Genomic DNA, 15,235 nt, shown 5'->3' with positions numbered 1-15,235 from the left:
AGTGAGATGAGAATAAAGGGAGCAGTTAGTAGGTCATTGTAACAATCCAGCCGTAAAATGATGGACATTCAAACGGTGGTCTTTAGAAGTAAAGCTGAAAAGAAAGACATATGAAAGAAATATTTAAAAAATGGAATAAGGAAGTTGTGTGCGTGGAGGCGGGAGCGGCTCTTGAAGTATAGGAGCCAGTGGCTCAAAGAAGAATAAGATGTGTTTGAAATTTTCAGCTTGAATTTCGGGGAGAAGAGTTTCGTCTTCCAGCTAAAAATTGCTAAGGCTCCTTTCTTATTAAAGTCTAGTTGATTTACAATGTTGTGTTAGTTTCCGGTATACAGCAAAGTGACTCAGTTTTATATATATACATATATATTCTTTTTCATGTTCTTTTCCATCATGGTTTATCACAGGACATTGAATATAGTTCCCTGTGCTACACAGTCAGATCTTGTTGTTTATCCATTCTCTATATAATAGTTTGCACCTGCTAACCCCAAACTCCCACTCCATCCCTCCCCCACTTCCATCCCCATTGGCAACTACAAATGTGTTCTCTATGTCTGTGAGTCTGTTTTTGTTTTGTAGATATGTTCATTTGTATCATTTTTTTTTAGACTCCATATATAAGTGATATCATATGGTATTTATCCTTCCCTTTCTGACTTACTTCACTTAGTATGGTAATCTCTAGGCCCATGCATGTAGCTGAAGATGGCATTATTTCATTCTTTTTGATGGCTGAGTAATATTCCAGTGTGTGTTTTTGTGTGTGTGTGTGTGTGTGTGTGTGTGTGTGTGTGTGTACCAGATCTTCTTTATCCATTTGTCTGTCAGTGGACATTTAACTTGTTTCCATGTCTTGACTACTGTGAATAGTGTTGCTGTGAACATAGGGGTGCATGCTAAGCCCCTTTAAAAGCACTAGGATTTCATGATTTAGGGGCCAATTAGTTTTAAAAAGCAGACCTCTTCCAGCCCCTACAGTCCCTAGGGTTGCTTTCACTTTTTCTCAGAGCTGCTTTAGGTCCTATTCCACAGTGGAACTGTTCTGGAAGACTTATTTCTGAACTGTAGCCCCTTTAGAATCCTTGGGGTACCCTAGTGAGTGAATTTCTGAGAAAGGTCTTGGGTTCTTTTGGTAAAATAGAGGAGATAAGAGGTGAAGTTAAAGACCAAACTGGGGTCCTAAATTCACTTGAATGAAACAGCATTTAGGTTGTCCTAGGGCGGTGATGCTTATACTGCAAGTGAGCCTGCAGTCACTGAGGATCCATGGGCCTCACCCCAGAGCATCTGGAGCTTATTGTTCCAGACTATCAGTAATATAGATATCAGTATGTGGATATCCAGATTTGGATATCTTTTGACAAGCACCCCAGGATATTCTAATGCAAGCAGTTCAAGGACTTCACTGAGAAACACCATCTTATACTGATTACAGATTTCTTAGCTTAATCTTGTCCCTACGGTTAAGAATTTTAAAATTTTTGCAGGCACAGTGTTTGAGTTTGTAGTCCACTGGTGTGTGTGTGTGTGTGTGTGTGTGTGTGTGTGTGTGTGTGTGCGCGCGCGCGCACATACTCACATGTGTACCATGATGTGTAATAAGCAAACACCAGGAGGTTTGCTATTCCTTTGAGATGCACCCCTGCTCCAGCCTGCTCTTAGAATCACTAGCATGTTACTACTAAGTGGGGGACATGAAATGAAAATTGAGACTTGAAATGAAAAGCTTAATGTAAGAGAAGAAATCTTTCTTTGGCTTCCCATCTGTGTTTTCTTTGTCTTAAAAATCACTTTCCTCCTACTTTATATTTTGACCAAAGCCTCAAGCAGTCCTACCTGTAAGATCCATGAGCACTGAGCTTTGTTATACACAGTGGAATTTAATAAATACGAACCTCAGAAAGAAAACTTTTACCTTCAGACTTCACAGGTGATAGAATTAGCAACTGTCTATTATCAAAAGGGAGGTGGGGGAATCATTTGGTAACCTTGAAAGATACCTCAGTGACATCCTTTAAAAATAAATGCCATATGGTCCTGGTTTCCAATCTGGAGGAAATGGCTGATTTCTCCACCACTGTGAAAAGGTGTATGACATGCTTTTTCAGTGCTGACAGCACCCAGGCTGGAACTCCCTTTTTATGGTGACACCTGCCAGGGAAGCCTGCAGCAGGCAAACATCTGGGAGTTCTCTGATGTAAGGCAGACTGTGATTGTTTCCAGACCAGCTTGGCTTGTTCTCTCACTGAGTGAGTACTGTTCCAAGATGATTAACATATGTCTAGAGTGGATACCTAAATCTCTGTATTTCAGAAGCTGAAACGGTGTCAATGGAATGCCAACTAATTTTGGACCAACTCAAAAGTGTAGCTAGGTGCCCACAATTTTAATATAGAGAGCACTTCTTTTTATACATGGGCTGATTAGGTATACATCTTTGTCCTGGTCTGTATGCTTAAGGCTAGCCCTGTCTGCCATCAAGGAAGGGGATGAGCCAGGCCCCCATGTGGCTGTTTTGGTTGACATGATGCCAAAACTGCTTTCAGGCTGTTAGTGATGGTATCGATGGTTTTGAGGCGTGAATGAATACTATCTTGGTTGCTCAAGAGACCACTGATGCCTTTCAGAGGGCACTGTAGGGAAGTGACCATTAAACTATCTTGCCTCTGCTCAGAATTTCCTCATTGGAGTCATTGCATACAGGAATCTTTCAAGCGATTGCTTGCTAAGATAGCACGTGCAGCTGGGGAAAATGAGACACATCTGCTGTTTTTTAGTTATGATTTTATAGATGATATTAGTGAGGGAAAATAATTTTTGACAAATGAATATTGCCTTGAAATTCTGCAACAAAAATAAGCCACGTGCTCACTAGGAGCAACATAATCAGGTGCTTGTACAACAAGATAGTCACCTGCATTTTATTTATTTATTTTCTTGTAATATTCTCATCTTTATTTAGTTGTTCGAAAGTGAAATTATTATTTTTCCAATCACAAATGTAGTATATGCTAGTCATAAAAAGCAAATACTATAGATATACACACTATATATAAAATATATAATAGGGCTTCCCTGGTGGAGCAGTGCTTGCGAGTCCGCCTGCCGATGCAGGAGACGCGGGTTCGTGCCCCGTTTCGGGAAGATCCCACATGCCGCGGAGCGGCTGGGCCCGTGGGCCATGGCCGCTGGGCCTGCGCGTCCGGAGCCTGTGCTCCGCAAATGGGAGACGCCACAACAGTGAGAGGCCCGCATAACGCAAGAAAAAAAAAAATATATATATATATATATATAATAAACATATAAAGTAGAAAGCAAAATTACCCTTCTGTAGTCACCTGTATTTTTTTGTTTTTTTTTTGCAATACGTGGGCCTCTCACCGTCGTGGCCTCTCCCCTTGCCGGACGCGCAAGCTCAGCGGCCATGGCTCCGCGGCATGTGGGATCCTCTCGGACCGGGGCACGAACCCGTATCCCTGCATCGGCAGGCGGACTCCCAACCACTGCGCCACCAGGGAGGCCCGTCACCTGTGTTTTAATAACCCCCTATGGTGCATGTGGCCATCATGCAGCTTCTTCCCCCGGCATTCTCACTTAAGCCTCAAAATGATCTTGTGCTATACTCCATCATAAGTAATGGGATTAAGTGACGAGATGTCTTTCTCCAAAAAAGTAAATGTACAGTTTTATTTCCCAAGGAAAAGAATTACTAAAGCCAGGCAGTTCTTTTGTATTTTTCCTATGTTATCAATTCACCCGCAACTCTACCCACTTCTGCTCATTACTTAACTGCAACCCTGTTATGTGTCATTTTTCAAAATATGAGTCATTTTTCAGAGGCAATAGGAGCCTAGATGGATACCATGAGGCAAAAATCCGGTAATAGGTAAATTTATCTCAATGTATTGAGGGCAGAAGTAGCCAAGAATTTCTGATGAATATGAAGCAAATCAGTTAGAGAAAATTTTAGAGAAATATAAAATGCAATAGTGCCACAGAATTAACTATAGAGGACTAAGAAAAGTGATTTATCAAATTAGAATATTATTGCTTTGGTCACAACATTTCCTTTATTTTGTATGCTAACAGTTGATAGACATCTAAATAATTTAATACACACAGATTACACACGTAATGAATGTGCATCTTTGGTGTGGTATGGCATATTGAAAGATATATGGTTGGTATAATCACCTACGTACAGTTGCAAAGATGATTTTGAGACCAAGAGACTTTTGTGCATTACTTACAGATCCTTAAATTTAAGTACAATGGGAAACCATCTTGACGTATTCCAACAAACAACATCCAAAAAGAAGCCTGTTAGAAATTGGGAGACCTTTCCAAGTAGCAAATCAATAAGCTTAAGTGTTCGTTGGAAATTACAATTTTAAATAAAAATAGGCCTTAAGGACAGAAAATGTCTTGTAGCAAAAATTACAATAGGAATATGTAATCATGGTATAAATTTGCGTTTATGATATTTCTTTTGCTGTTTTTGTTTACTTGTTTTAAAGAGGGAGGGGCATCGAAAGACAATCCCCTCCTGAGGCTATGAGGCTTTGAGAGGAGTGCTGATAAAAACAGATCTTTATCTTGGGGTTAGAGCAGCACTTGAACCTGAAGAGTTGGGGTAGGAGGCTTGGGCACCCGTATATGTTTGTATAGGTCCACAGTCCCTTACTCTCTGAAGCAATATCAGCAAAGGGTTCAGGGCTGGAACCCTGAGCAATGAAACTCAGTGAGTGCTATGGACTGAGTGTTTGTGTCCTTCCAGAATTCGTGCATTGAATCCCTAACTCCCACTGTGATGGTATTTGGAAATGAACCTTTGGGAGGTAATTAAGTTTAGATGAGGTCATAAGGGTGGGGTTCTTATGATAGGATTAGTGCCATTATAAGAAGAGATCAGAATGCTCCCCTGCCACCTCTTTTTCACATGCATGCATGCATGCTCTCTCTTTCTCTCTCTTGCCCCCCACCTCCCCACTCAGTCTCCCTCTCCTCTCCTCCCTCCCCCCCCCCCCCTCTCTCTCTCTCTCTCTCTCTCTCTCTCTCTCTCTCTCTCTCTCTCTCTGTGACCCTCCAACCCTCATCATGTGAGGATACAAAAAGAAGTCTGCTCTCTGCAAACCAGGAAGAGGGCTCTCATCTGGAACAGAATCAGCCAGCACCTTGATCTTGGACTTCCCAGCCTCCAGAACCATGAGAAAAAAATTTGTTTTTTTGTTTTTTATAAACATCTTTATTGGAGTATAATTGCTTTACAATGTTGTGTTAGTTTCTGGTGTATAACAAAGTGAATCAGCTATACATATACATATATCCCCATATCTCCTCCCTCTTGCATCTCCCTCCTACCCTCCCTATCCCACCTGGCTAGGTGGTCACAAAGCACCGAGCTGATCTCCCCGTGTGAATCAGCTGCTTCCCACTAGCTATCTATCTTACATTTGGTAGTCTATATATGTCAATGCTACTGTCTCACTCGTCCCAGCTTACCCTTCCCCCTCCCCGTGTCCGCAAGTCCATTCTGCACGTCTGTGTCCTTATTCCTGTCCTGCCCCACTTCATCCCAGCTTACCCTTCCCCCTCCCCATGTCCTCAAGTCCATTCTGCACGTCTGTGTCCTTATTCCTGTCCTGCCCCTAGGTTCATCAGAACCATTTTTTTTTTTTTTTAGATTCCATATATATGTGTTAGCATACGGTATTTGTTTTTCTCTTTCTGACTTACTTCACTCTGTATAGCAGACTCTAGGTCCATCCACCCCACTACAAATAACTCAATTTCATTTCTTTTTATGGCTCAGTAATATTCCATTTTGTATATGCACCACATCTTCTTTATTCATTCATCTGTTGATGGACACCTAGGTTGCTTCCATGTCCTGTCTATGGTAAATAGTGCTGCAATGAACATTGTCGTACATGACTCTTTTTGAATTATGGTCTTCTGAGGGTATATGCCCAGTACTGGTATTTCTGGGTTGTATGGTAGTTATATTTTTAGATTTTAAGGAACCTCCATACTGTTCTCCATAATGGCTGTATCAATTTACATTCCCACCAACAATGCAAGAGGGTTCCCTTTTCTCCACACCCTCTCCAGCATTTGTTGTTTGTAGATTTTCTTTTGAATTTTTGAATTTTTTCTTTTATACATCAGGTGCTTATTAGTTATCCATTTTATACATATTAGTGTATATATGTCAATCCCAATCTCCCAATTCATAACACCACCACTCTGCCCCCGCCCCCCACAACTTCTCCCCTTGGTGTCCATACGTTTGTTTTCTTCATCTGTGTCTCCTTTTCTGCCTGTTTGTAGATTTCTGATGATGGCCATTCTGACCAGTGTGAGGTGATACCTCATTGTAGTTTTGATTTGCATTTCTCTAATGATTAATGATGTTGAGCATCCTTTCATGTATTTATTGGCAATATGTATATCTTCTTTGGAGAAATGTCTATTTAGATCTTCTGCCCAGTTTTGGGGTTGGGTTGGTTGATTTTTTGATATTGAGCTGCATGAACTGCTTGTATATTTTGGAGATTAATCCTTTGTCCGTTGCTTCATTTGCAAATAGTTTCTCCCATTCTGAGGGTTGTCTTTTGGTCTTGTTTATGGTTTCCTTTACTGTGCCAAAGCTTTTAAGTTTCATTAGGTCCCATTTGTTTATTTTTCTTTTTATTTCCATTTCTCTAGGAGGTGGGTCAAAAGGATCTTACTGTGATTCATGTCAAAGAGTGTTCTTCCTAAATTTTCCTCTAAGAGTTTTACAGTGTCTGGCCTTACATTTAGGCCTTTCATCCATTTTGAGTTTATTTTTGTGTATGGTGTTAAGAAGTGTTCTAATTTCATTCTTTTACATGTAGCTGTCCAGTTTTCCTAGCACCACTTATTGAAGAGGCTGTCTTTTCTCCAAGCATATTCTTGCCTCCTTTATCAAAGATAAGGTGACCATACATGCGTGGGTTTATCTCTGGGCTTTCTATCCTGTTCCATTGATCTATATTTCTGTTTTTGTGCCTGTACCATACTGTCTTGATTACTCTAGCTTGGTAGTATAGTCTGAAATCAGGGAGCCTGATTCCTCTAGCTCTGTTTTTCTTTCTCAAGATTGCTTTGGCTATTCGAGGTCTTTTGTGTTTCCATACAAACAGTACAATTTTTTGTTCTAGTTCTGTGAAAAATGCCATTGGTAGTTTGATAGGGATTGCATTGAATCTGTAGATTGCTTTGGGTAGTAGAGTCATTTTCACAATGTTGATTCTTCCAATCCAAGAACATGATAAATCTCTCCATCTGTTTGTTATCATCTTTAATTTCTTTCATCAGTGTCTTATAGTTTTCTGCATAGAGGTCTTTTGTCTGCTTTGGCAGGTTTATTCCTAGGTATTTTATTCTTTTTTTGCAATGGTAAATTGGAGTGTTTCCTTAATTTCTCTCTCAGATTTTTCATCATTAGTGCAAGAGATTTCTGTGTGTTAAGCTTGTATCCTGCTACTTTACCAAATTCATTGGTTAGCTCTAGTAGTTTTCTGGTAGCATCTTTCAGATTCTCTAGGTATAGTATCATGTCAGCAGCAAACAGTGACAGTTTTACTTCTTCTTTTCTGATTTGGGTTCCTTTTATTTCTTTTTGTTCTCTGATTGCTGTGGCTAAAACTTCCAAAACTATGTTGATTAATAGTGGTGAGAGTGGGCAACCTTGTCTTGTTCCTGATCTTAGTAGAAACGCTTTCGATTTTTCACCATTGAGAATGATGTTGGCTGTGGGTTTGTCATGTATGTCCTTTGTTATGTTGCGATAAGTTCCCTCTATGCCTAGTTCCTGGAGAGTTTTTATCATAAATGGGTGTTGAATTTTGTCAAAAGGTTTTTCTGCATATATTGAGATTATCATATGTTTTTTATCTTTCAGTGTGTTAATATGGTGTATCACATTGATTGATTTGCATGTGTTGAAGAATCCTTGCATTTCTTGCATTTCCCTGTTTGATTATGGTTTATGATCCTGTAATGTGCTGTTGGATTCTGTTTGCTAGTATTTTGTTGAGGATTTTTGCATCTATGTTCATCAATGATATTGGCCTGTAGTTTTCTTTTTTGTGTGTCTTTGTCTGGTTTTGGTATCAGGATGATGGTGGCCTTGTAGAATGAGTTGGGGAGTATTCCTCCCTCTGCTGTATTTTGGAAGAGCTTGAGAAGGAGAGGTGTTAGCTCTTCTCTAAATGTTTGATAGAATTCGCCTGTGAAGCCATCTGGTCCTGGGCTTTTGTTTGTTGGAAGATTTTTAATCAGAGTCTCAATTTCAGTGCTTGTGATTGGTCTGTTTTTATTTTCTCTTTCTTCCTGGTTCAGTCTTGGAAGGTTGTGCTTTTCTAAGAATTTGTCCATTTCTTGCAGGTTGTCCGTTTTATTGGCATAGAGTTGCTTGTAGTAATCCCTCATGATTCTTTGTACTTCTGCAGGGTCAGTTGTTACTTCCCCTTTCTCATTTCCAATTCTGTTGATTTGAGTCTTCTCCCTTTTCTTCTTGATGAGTCTGGCTAGTGGTTTATCAATTTTGTTTACCTTCTCCAAGAACCAGCTTTTAGTTTTATTCATCTTTGCTATTGTTTCCTTCATTTCTTTTTCATTTATTTCTGGTCTGATGTTTATGATTTCTTTCCTTCTGCTAACTTTGGGGGTTTTTTGTCCTTCTTTCTCTAATTGTTTTACATGCAAGTTTAGGTTGTTTGTTTGAGATTTTTCTTGTTTCTTGAGGTAGGACTGTATTGCTATAAACTTCCTTCTTAGAACTGCTTTTGCTGCATCCTATAGGTTTTGGGTCATGTTTTCATTTTCATTTGTTTCTAGGTATTTTTTTATTTCCACTTTCATTTCTTCACTGATGTATTGGTTGTTTAATAGCGTGTTGCTTAACTTCCATGTGTTCGTATTTTTTACAGTTTTTTTCCTGTAATGGATATCTAGTCTCGTAGCATCGTGATCAGAAAATATACTTGATACGATTTCAGTTTACTTAAAATTACCAAGGCTTGATTTGTGACCCAAGATATGATCTCTCCTGGTGAATGTTCCATGAGTACTTGAGAAGAAAGTGTATTCTGTTGTTTTTGGATGGAATGTCCTATAAATATCGATTAAGTCCATCACGTTTAATGTTTCATTTAAAGCTTGTGTTTCCTTATTTATGTTCATTTTGGATGATCTGTCCATTGGTGAAAGTGGGATGTTAAAGTCCCCTACTATGATTGTTTTACTGTTGATTTCCCCTTTTATGGCTGTTAGTATTTGCCTTATGTATTGAGGTGCTCCTGTGTTGGGTGCATAAATATTTACAATTGTTATATCTTCTTCATGGATTGATCCCTTGATCATTATATAGTGTCCTTCTTTGTCTCTTGTAATAGTCTTTATTTTGAAGTCTATTTTGTCTGATATGAGAATTGCTACTCCAGCTTTCTTTTGATTTCCATTTGCATGGAATATCTTTTTCCAGCCCCTCACTTTCAGTCTGTGTGTGTCCCTAGGCCTGAAATGGGTCTCTTGTAGACAGCTTATATACGGGTCTTGTTCTTGTAGCCATTCAGCCAGTCTATGTCTTTTGGTTGGAGCATTTAATCCATTTACATTTAAGGAAATTATCAATATGTATGTTCCTATTCCCATTTTCTTAATTGTTTTGGGTTTGTTATTGTAGGTCTTTTCCTTCTCTTGTGTTTCCAGCTGAGAGCAGTTCCTTTAGCATTTGTTGTAAAGCTGGTTTGGTGGTGCTGATTTCTCTTAGCATTTGCTTGTCTGTAACGGTTTTAATTTCTCTGTGAAATCTGAATGAGAACCTTGCTTGTTAGAGTAATTTTGGTTGTACGATTTTCCCTTTCATCACTTTAAATATGTGCTGCTGCTCCCTTCTGGCTTGCAGAGTTTCTGCTGAAAGCTCAGCTGTTAACCTTATGGGGATTCCCTTGTATGTTATTTGTTGCTTTTCCCTTGCTCCTTTTAAGATTTTTTTCTTTGTATTTAATTTTTGATAGTTTGATTAATATGTGTCTTGGTGTGTTTCTCCTTGGATTTTTCCTCTTTCGGACTCTCTGTGCTTCTTGGACTTGATTGACTATTTCCTTTCCCATGTTAGGGAAGTTTCCCACTATAATCTCTTCAGATATTTTCTCAGACCCTTTTTCTTTGTCTTCTTCTTCTAGGACCCCTATAATTGAAATGTTGGTGCCTTTTTTTTATTTTTGTGGTATGCGGGCCTCTCCCTGTTGTGGCCTCTCCCATTGCAGAGCACAGGCTGTGGACATGCAGGCTCAGCGGCCAGCTGCTCCGCGGCATGTGGGATCTTCCTGGACCAAGGCACGAACCCATGTCCCCTGCACTGGCAGGCGGACTCTCAACCACTGTGCCACCAGGGAAGCCCTGTTGGTGCCTTTAATGTTGTCCTAGAGGTCTCTGAGATTGTCCTCAATTCTTTCATTTTTTTTTTCTTTATTCTACTCTGCGGTAGTTATTTCCACTATTTTATCTTCCAGGTCACCTATCCGTTATTCTGCCTCCATTATTCTTCTATTGATTCCTTCTACAGTATTTTTAATTTCATGAATGTGTTGTTCATCATTCTTTATTTGCTCTTCAGTTTTTCTAGGTCCTAGTTAAATGTTTGTTGTATTTTCTCCATTCTATTTCCAAGATTTTGGATTATCTTTACTATCATTGCTCTGGATTCTTTTGCAGGTAGACTGCCTATTTCCTCTTCATTTGTTTTGTCTGGGGGGTGTTTTACCTCACTCCTTCATCTTCTGCATACTTCTCTGTCTTTTCATTTTGTTTAACTTACCGTGTTTGGGGTCTCCTTTTGGCAGGCTGCAGGTGTTTAGTTCCTGTTGTTCTTGGTGTCTGCTCCCAGTGGGTAAGGTTGGTTCAGTGGCTTGTGTAGGCTTCCTGGTGGAGGGGACTGGTGCCTGTGTTCTGGTGGGTGGGCCTGGGTCTTGTCTTTCTGGTGGGCAGGGCTGTGTCTGGTGGTGTGTTTTGGGGTTTCTGTGACCTTATTATGATTTTAGGCAGCCTGTCTGCTAATGGGTGGGGTTGTGTTCCTGTCTTGCTAGTTGTTTGGCATGGAATGTACAACACTGGAACTTGCTGACCGTTGGGTGGTGCTGTGGCTTAGAGCTGAGATGGATATCTCTGGGAGAGCTCTCACCAACTGATATTATGTGGGGCTGGGTGGTCTCTGGTCATCCAATGTCCTGAACTTGGCTCTCCCACCTCGGAGGGTCAGGCCTGACACCCGGCCAGAGCACCAAGATCCTTTCAGCCACATGGCTCAGAAGAAAAGGTAGAAAAAAACAACGAAAAATAATTAATTGATTAATTAATTAAAATTTTAAAAAATAATAAAAAAATAAGAGAGCAACCAAACCAGTAAACAAATCCACCAGTGATAACAAGCACTTAAGACTAAACTAATATAAACATAGAAATCAGAAACAAATCAGTCACAGACAGCAAACCTGTGGTGTACAGTTGCTCCCAAAACCCACCACCCCAATTTTGGGACAATTCGTTGTCTATTCAGGTATTCCACAGATGCAGGGTAGATTGTGGAGATTTAATCTGTTGCTCCTGAGGCTGCTGGGAGAAACTTCCCTTTCACTTCTTTGTTTGCACAGCTCCTGGGGTTCAGCTTTGGATTTGGCCCTGCTTCTGCATGTAGGTCACCCGCTGGCATCTGTTCTTTGCCCAGACAGGAGGTGGTTAAAGGAGCAGCTGATTCGGGGGCTCTGGCTCACTCAGGCTGGGGAGAGTGAGGGGTACGCAATGCAGGGCAAGCCTGCGGCGGCAGAGGCTGACATGATGTTGCAACAGCCTGAGGCTCACCGTGTGTTCTCCTGGGAAGTTGTCCCTGGATCATGGGACCCTGGCAGTGGTGGGCTGTATAGGCTCCCAGGAAGAGGTGGCTAGTGACCTGTGCTTGCACACAGGCTTCTTGGTGACTGCAGCAGCAGCCTCAGCATTTCATGCCTGTTTCTGTTGTCCGCGCTGATAGCTGTGGCTCGCACCCGTTTCTTGAGCTCATTTTGGTGGCACTCTGAATCCCCTCTCCTCGCACACCCCGAAACAATGGTCTCTTGCCTCTTAGGCAGGTCCAAACTTTTTCCCGGACTCCCTCCTGGCTAGCTGTGGCGCACTAGCCCCCTTCAGGCTGTGTTCACGCAGCCAACCCCAGTCCTCTCCCTGGGATCTGACCTCCGAAGCCAGAGCCTCAGCTCCCAGCCCCGCCCGCCCCAGCGGGTGAGCAGACAAGCCTCTCAGGCTGGTGAGTGATCGTTGGCACCGATCCTCTTTGCGGGAATCTCTCCACTTTGCCCTCCGCACCCGTTACTGCTCTCTCCTCCGCGGCTCCGAAGCTTCCCCCCTCTGCCACCCGCAGTCTCGGCCCGCGAAGGGTCTTCTAGTGTGTGGAAACTCTTCCTCCTTCACAGCTCCCTCCCAGAGCTGCAGGTCCCGTCCCTATTCTTTTGTCTCTGTTTTCTCTTTTTTCTTTTGCCCTACCCAGGTATATGGGAAGTTTCTTGCCTTTTGGAAGTCTGAGGTCTTCTGCCGGTGTTCAGTAGGTGTTCTGTAGGACTTCTTCCACATGTAGGTGTATTTTTAGTGTATTTGTGGGGAGGAAGGTGATCTCCACGTCTTACTCCTCTGCCATCTTTAAGGTCCCCCCAAAATTTGTTTTAAAGCCACACAGTCTATGCTATTTTGTTGTAGTAGCCAAAGCTAAGACAGTGAGGTTAGATGAAACAGAGCTAAAAATTTAAGTGGGGTAAGGAAGCTGATTTTGCCTCAGGGCCCATTTCTATTAGTCTCTAAATTTTATAATTCTTAAAGTAGATGGCATGATTATAATAGTACTTGATTTACAAAAACTTACTTATGGGGGAAAGTATTACATATGTACAGTTTTTACTCTGTTTGCCCACTTCTGACGATATGAAAATGACGTTGTATCACCCTTTACCTACTGGCATCTTCTGCGAATCTCAAGCAGTGAGGTCAGGAAGAAACAAAAGACCCTCAAAAGGTAAATATTGCAAACCAAGGTCTAAGCAGTGACTGCAAATATCCCTGGACTGATGATTGCCTTCTGAATTATTTTAGTATTCCCAATCAGCATGAAAGTAGTTATTATATGCCCTCTGACCTTTTACATATCCTTTACCTGAAGGCTTAAGCCAAAGTTATAAAGGGACACTGATTTAGTGGTATAATTATGCTGTTGCATACACCTTATGATTGTTTTAAAAATAGCACAAAAAGTGTAGATTTTAAAGTCTCTGGTGGCAGTTGCATTAAATAAGTAGAACTTTGAATGGATTCAGTTGCGAGGCACTCTGGGACTTTTGAAGTGGACACAAGGAGGGAAATTATTTGTGGGGTGCTTATCATAACGTAAGAGGGAGAGGGAGGACCGTGCCCATCGTAGGTATCAGTACCTAACTGTTAAATGGGGTTGGGTTAAGCAGACACAAGGATGAAATAAATATTTCCCAGCTTTATCAAGCACCACCCATCCAGGGTAAGACACAAAACTACTTGCTTTTAAGGATTTCTCAGTAACAGTGTAGTTTATCAGACAATAATTTAGTCTGGGAATAAAGACAGAGTGTTTTCATTAGTGTTTTTTTTTTTTTTTTTTTAACAACATCAAAAATGTATTGGGTACTTGTTACATGGGAACGTACGTGTACGTTGGAAGTGTGAGCACAGTGGACTGGGATGGGGAAAATGTAGTCACAACACATCGGACCACAGTAGAGTTGCTGAGCACAGGAACTGTTTTCCTTTGCTACTTCTGGTGGCTTGGGCACCCCGTTTCATCCCAGCTTTGGCTCCTCTGGTTCCTACATCCGGCTCTCAGAAGTCTGGCCACTCTACCCAGAGGCAGCCTCTGCTCTCTGACTCCAGCAGTTTCCCTCACCCTATGGGTGGTTAGTTTCTTAAGACGGGAACCTCTGCATTCTCAGGCCAGGTCCCGAGCCCTTGTTGTGTGTTTATTCCCTCATGGAGCATCTGTCACCTTCCACTTCCCTGCAAGGCTGCAAATTCCCATCTGCCAGAGCAAGGGTCATGTGATGCCGCAGGATTTTCCAGGGACTCTGGCTTCATTGTTGCCCTGCATGACAGAGAGTTTTGTGGCTGCCTCTGGGCTCCAATACCCGCACTATCTCCAGCACCTCTTCCCTACTCTGCTTCCAGTGGTTTCTTGCCATGTGTCGCCAGGGCCCTTCTTCCTGAACCTGGCTGCCCTGAAAGTTGGAAGCATAAGACTTGGCCCAGAGTTGCCAGTGCATCTTCCTCCTTAGCCCCAGCCATTGCTGTACATTATCTTCCCAAGCCTCTCTGAGACCATCAGCTCTCCAATCTCTCATGTTACCTAACGTATGTCTAATGTATCAGAGGCATCTTGGCATCATTCATAATGATCTTTCTGCTAAAGAGTAGATGACAACCAAACTCCTAAGTGCCTAACTTGAATTTAAGGTAAGAACAAGAAACTGAAGTGAAACGAAAACAAGTACTGAGTTTCAGATAAATATTTCTTTAGCACAGGAAGTAGCCATTTCCAAAAGATCTCTTGATGGTTATAAAAAAGATTATTAAGGAAAATAATTAGGAAGTGGAGGAAGTCACTGTATTCTTTCTTAACATCACCTTTTAGTTCCAAACTGTATGAACTCTCTGCTGTGAAAAAGTGAAGAAATTAACACCCTAACACTTCTTTCTCAGTCTGCCTTGAAATTTTTATTATTTTTACTTTTTCAAGATTGACAACATTATGTTCTAAAACCATAATACCCACATTTGTTTAGTCTATGCAAATAGACTCAGTCCTCACCACTAGTACTTTTTCAAGAGCTTCTGTAAGTTTTTTTAAAGCTCACCATGTGATTCTGATGCACAGTGAGGGTTCAGAACTGCTGCTGCTTTAGGGTCATTGAGTGAAGACTTTAAAAATAAAACAACAAACCAGGCTCTCATTAAATGCCAGAATTCAGAAGATTGCTCTGGAGTTGTGCAATTTCTGTAGGGAAGAGCTCTTTGAGTTTTACATGAGAGGGATGAGAGGGAGAGGCTGGGCCGTCTGCAGTTCTGAGTGAGAGACACAAATAGGGGAAGAAGCACCTACTTTTTTTTTTTTTCGTGGTACGCGGGCCTCACTGTTGTG

This window comes from Lipotes vexillifer, unplaced genomic scaffold (genome assembly GCF_000442215.2).
Source record: "Lipotes vexillifer unplaced genomic scaffold, Lipotes_vexillifer_v1.1 scaffold560, whole genome shotgun sequence".
NCBI lineage: Eukaryota > Metazoa > Chordata > Mammalia > Artiodactyla > Lipotidae > Lipotes > Lipotes vexillifer.
Note: the sequence above shows the minus strand (reverse complement) of the source record.